Source organism: Brassica oleracea, chromosome C7 (genome assembly GCF_000695525.1).
Source record: "Brassica oleracea var. oleracea cultivar TO1000 chromosome C7, BOL, whole genome shotgun sequence".
In the NCBI taxonomy this organism is placed as follows: Eukaryota; Viridiplantae; Streptophyta; class Magnoliopsida; order Brassicales; family Brassicaceae; genus Brassica; species Brassica oleracea.
In genome coordinates, this window is record NC_027754.1 from 28,288,459 (window position 1) to 28,294,458 (window position 6,000).

Consider the following 6,000-nt stretch of genomic DNA (forward strand, 5'->3'; position numbering starts at 1 on the left):
CACTTTTTCTACTTAAAAGTATTAAAAAAATAAAAGATTCTATGGGTCTTTGGGATAATCGTGCTCTTAAGTTTTAAATTAGTAAATATGTCTACATTTAATTGAACCATCTTTTTATATACAAAATTTAAATAAAAACTAAATCATTGTTAAATTTTCATCACTAAGAAACTAATTTGTTATTTACACCATTGGAGGTGTAAGTATCGGTTGTTACATTATGATTTAATCTTATGTTGGTCCATCATTCAGTTACGTGCAATTTTTTTTTTTTTGCTAAAACGTTAATATCATATAATATGAAAAAAAGATCGTACAAAGTTGTGATCCTAAAGACAACACTTCCAAAGACAAAAACAAAAAAACAAGAAAGTATTTCAAAGCCAAAAAAAAAAAAAACAAGAAAGTATTACAGAGAGTTTTACAGATTTCTAAAACAAAACTTACTCAAACTTAAACCAAGAAGGCAAGAGAGTGTTGTATTTTCTCCTTCCTCTCCTTCCTAAAAAAATATTTCGCACCTCTCGATCAATAATCCTGAAAACCGTGTTCGGAGGGATAAGAACTTTGGTTATAGAGGATATTTTTTCTCCGACGCCAGATATGGTAGAGAGTTACGTGCAATTATTCGAATAACAACAATACGAATATGCTCTTCTCTTCGATACTCGGATCCACGAAAACAATTGCATAGACACATGTTATGATAACTTCTATGAAAACCCTTTAACAAAAAATGTTATGATAACTTCTGCTGTAGATAAAATATAATTTCATTTTCTAGAAATCGACCTTTATACTTAATAAAAAAATATTAGTAACTCCTTGAACAAATCTAGAACCAAATAGATTTTTCTTTTTCTGTTGAAAAATAGGAAAATTTGCTAAAATGGGATGAAATTGAAGGACTTTCAGAAGTGTTATTGGTTTATATAATTTAACTGATTTAGCTAACTATATAGTATTTATAAATTCAAGTAAAATATACAATTTTCAAATCTAACATATGAATTTAAATTATTATTTAAACATCCAGAGATTTTCTCTCAGATTTGAATCTTTCTATTTTTACAAAAAAAAATCTACACAAATTCATTCAAATCTATTATTAAATCAAATTTGTTTGTCAATCTATATGAATAACATATTATTTAATTAGAATTTTTAAATTATTAAATCAATAACACATGATTCAATATAGATTCTAAAATCATAAAACCAATAACATTAAATTTAGTTTGGATTTCCAAATTCATTAAATATACTAACCAATAATCCATACTTTGTCTTCGTCTCCGGTAGTATTTTCCTTTATAATTAATGTCCCAATGATTCTATAGTTTACATTAACCCAAGTGTAACCTTAAATATTGAATTATACATAAAATTTTAAATAAAATTTAAATTAGTCTAAAAAAATTGTTTGAAAATAACATATTCAATTTTCTTACAAAAAGTGTGAAATGGAAAAAATAACAACAAACTCAGGCGTCAGATTTTTTTATTTGTAAATACACAATAGAACATCATACTTGTTTTATAACCGCATGAAAATGGTGAAAACAACATTTATACTAATATAATACAACTCTAACAAAGTATTCTGACAAATTTCTTTACAAAATGCGACCAAATTCTTTAAATTATGACTCAAAATTTGGTCAAATGGACCGTTGTTACTTTAGTACTATGCAAAATTTTCTCTCCTTTTAAGTAATTTTCACTTTGTTGGGACTTGGGCATTTGAGAAAACCTAAATTTTGCATTGCAGTCCAAAACTACTAAGAAGAAATTTTGAGTTGCCAAGTCAAATGAGACGGAACAACCTGCAAATTCTTGTTACTAACCAAACCAAATAGATATATTCAGATATACTTATTCAAAAAGCGTTCTTGATTTTGTTCCTAGATGTCCCAACACAAAGTGGAGGTTTTTATATTAATTTGCATTTTACAAATAAAATTCCAATACCGTAAATATATCATATAAAAGAATTAGATCTGACTCAACAGTCTTTTTATGACAAATACACTTATTATAGTTATGATCTCGAGCAGATGCCCCCAAAAGAATGGTTTCAAGTAAACTATCTGAACTGTTTAATTTTTGAAAAAGCATACTTGTCTTAGGTTGTTTTTAGGCAACAAATCACTACGTAACATGTAATGTAGAAGTGTTGGGCTAAGATTTTCTTTTAAATAGGTTTCTTTCTAAGATGATTATAGCGTAGAAGTTATTCTAAAAGTATTTTAGATCTTAGCTTGGCTCATATATACAAATGTTGTTCTAGCTTTAGTGTTGTGTACTTTCAGGATAATGATTTTACCTAAAATTGATATTTTGAACAACTACAAAACAAATTCTGGCAAAGTGCCAATGTATAGTCAAATAAAATAAAATCGTACTGCTGGTCAAAAAATCACTAATTGATTTTCACATGACATAATTGTATGTCATTGGATTGCAGCTATAATTAGTCTAATTTTCAGCTAAAATCTCAGGCTACATAAAGAAATTTAGTTTATACTCGCTCCGCTCATATGGGAAAGCAATTACTGCATAAAACAATGATGTAAGCCTAAGTTGTTGAATAATTTAATTATACTATTTGGTACATATGTATGTTCAGTACTTAAAACGTTTATAGTCGGTTAAGAAACATAAAAGTGCATGATAAAAAGAGATGAGATAAGAAAAAAGTAGAGAAAGAAAATAATGGAGCCGAAAGCAAAAAGGTGAAGAGACAAAGTGTGATTAAGTGATAAGATGATTGTGTCATGTTCAAAATTCTCATATATAGTTTGTTGTCACCAATCTATCAATTTAATTAGCTTCAAATTATAACTCAATTTTTAACGTTCAAATATCTTATATTTCATAAGCTTAGAACTAAAAGTCTAAGACTAGCTGTTTTGGTGAGATATGTTTTATGTTTCTTTTTCCGTCATCATAAAACAGATTCATTTTTTGGTGTAAAAACAAACAAACAAATTCATTTACCAATTTGTTAATTGTCTAACTATGATTAACAACTTCCCATTATCTTTAAACCAAAACTAGATCTAGCATATTATAGTTATTCAAACATTTGTACCACAGAAACTATAGTTAATTAAAGTAAGGGAGTTTAAACTATTTTTTATCGTCCTGTAATTGTCACATGCACAATATCAGTTTAAGGTCTGACTGAATCATAAGGTTAGGTACTAATTAATATAGACCAACATACCACAAGTTGTTGTCTATATATTACATCATCATATATATATTTAAAATATTTAGCATCTTACAAATGTTTTCTTTTTGAGCTATACATCTTACGAATGTTGAATGAGTTGATACAGATAAATTGTACTTTTTTTGGACAAACAGTTTTTTTTTTTTGACAAACAGATAAATATATTCACATTGTATATATATATATATATATATACGATTAATGATTGATATATATAGAGCTATGTAGAAACATTAATTCATTTATTACACTAGACTAAAACGCTCTCACGCGTAAGAGATTACTAGTAGTTACAAAGGGTGGTCAATAGTAGGTCCGTTATCTGTATACACACATCTTTTCAATTAATTTCTACCATTTGATGCGTTGCATTCGACACATCTTTGCTAGTGATCGCTTAGAACCCCTCTTCTATCAAATAGGTACTCCATAATTTGCGCTTTCCAAATTTTTTGGTTAATATCTTTTTATTTTTTCGGCTATGTTCCATAAACTCTTTTTTCTCTTCAAAATATGAATTTCTTCAAAAAATGAAGAAATATGTTCTCCAATAATTTATTTCATTTTTTTCTTCCAAAAACAATATTCCATATATGTTCCTTTTCAATTTTATCATTATTTATCAATAACATTTTTTACTTTTGCTAGTTTATTAATTTTACCCAATTATTTTATTTTAACAATAGTTCATCACAATTGCTAACTAATATAAATAAATATTATCATATAATATAATTAGTACACATAACATAAATAAATAACACAAGAACACTAGATTTTATAAAAAAAACATGAGATGTATATTTTTCTCACATGTGATCAATTAAATTGTTCTGAAGAGTGAAATGAGCTTCTTGATTTTTAATTCTTCTAGATCAAGCTAAAAATTCTTGAAAACAGATATCATCATGCTCTTCGATATCAACCTCTGGAAGTGAAACTTCTCCACCAACTTCAATTGGAGCATCAAGATGACGCTCATCTTCAATTATCATGTTATTTTTAAAATTATAGATGTAGTCATTATGTCATGTGTCACATTTTTTTTCCAAAAATGAGCTGGTCCTTTCTCAATTGCAAAGCGTGATTGAAGAACTCCAAAGGCATGTTCCACATCTTTCCAACATGCTTATTGTTGTGTAGCAAAATATTTCTTCTTCGAACACAATGGCTCATGAATAGTTTGCACTATGGTAGACATTTTGGATATATACCATCGGCTAAATAATAGCCCATATTATATTCTTTGCCTTGAATACCTTGAGCAAGACTGGAGAAAAGATGTGAAGACTCCAAGACATTGATATCATTATTGATGTCCGACATCCTGAAATATGCATGTCATATACAAAGAACGTGATCCGCAACAGCTTCAAGAATTATAGTTGGTGATCCACAACGACCTGCATAATGTCCAGCCCAAGCGGTCAGACAATTTTCCATGCAATCTAAGCTACCCAACATTTACGGAAAGTCTCACTTTTCACCAATCTTCAGCAGTCTTGAAACATCGGCTGGTATTGGTGATCGTAAGTATTCCTCTGAGAATATTTTCACAATTGTCAGACAAATCTTTTCATACTTTCGATTTCTGTTGATTCGCCAATTTTGATGATTCATCAGCTGCATCACCGGGCAAATCATAAGCTAGTATCCGAAATAACATGTTGAGTTTTATATTTTCATTCGCAACATTGAATCATTCTATTTTCTATTGCATCTACATTTTATTTTATCTTTCTTTACAAAAATACTGTTATGTTCTGCTGGATATACTCATGAAGAAGATATTCTTTTATGTCAAGTATATATGAAAATATCTCAAGATCCAATCAAAAGTGTTTATCAGTCGTTCAACCAATTTTGGTCTCATGTAGCAGCTGCTTACGAGAAAGGAAAATATGCAAGTTGGAGTGAACGTAGAAAGAAAGACATCATTGCTGAATTCAAACTGTTGAGAAAGCAACAAAGAAATTGCATGCATGCGTCAAGTAATGTGAAAACATACGTCCAAGCGGTGCTTCAAATGATGACATAGTAAGTGTTTTTAATTTGTTTAATTTATAGTTTAGTTACTTTGCAATAATGTTTTCTGTTTTTAAATTATATGCAGTTTAAACAAGCCAAATTTATGTTATCGGATGATCCAAAATACAAAAGATGTTGGAAATTCGATCATGTATGGAGCATTATAAAGAATTTTGAAAAGTTTAATGATGGTGACACATCCACGAGAAAAGTATTAAACTCATATGGTTTTGGGGATACAATTCAGAGTTGGAAAATGTTACATCTGATTCCGCTACACAAGAATCTCCAGGTTTGTCTACATTTTCTATGAATTTAGATGATGAAGAAGATAGGATGGGTGGATCTTCGTCTCAAAACCAATTGGAGTAAAAAAGTCAAACTCAAAAGAAAAAAATGATCATCAAACATCATTTGTTATTAACAAATTGGAAGAAGGAAATAAAAACTATTGGAGCAATTAGAGAAAATAAGCACAAAGACAACAACATTTGGAGATTCAAAAAAAGAATTATGCTTTGAAGAAATTTAAAGAAGAGAACAAAATTTTATTTCGTGATTTGAACTCCATACAAGACCCTAACATTCGTGCATAAATTCAATCTGAGAAAAATCAATTTTTAGTAGAAAGGAGTGAACAACAACAAACTCAACAGTCTTCTCAAGCAGCAACTTCATTTGGACAATATTTTGATAACCTTAGTGGATCTGGAAGTGGTTTACCAGATTATTAA

The 6,000-nt window shown here is 28.8% G+C and overlaps 1 pseudogene; it reads left to right on the plus strand.

Moving 5' to 3' along the window:
- Positions 1 to 5,048: 5,048 nt before the first annotated feature.
- On the plus strand, positions 5,049 to 6,000 carry LOC106303008 (annotated as a pseudogene).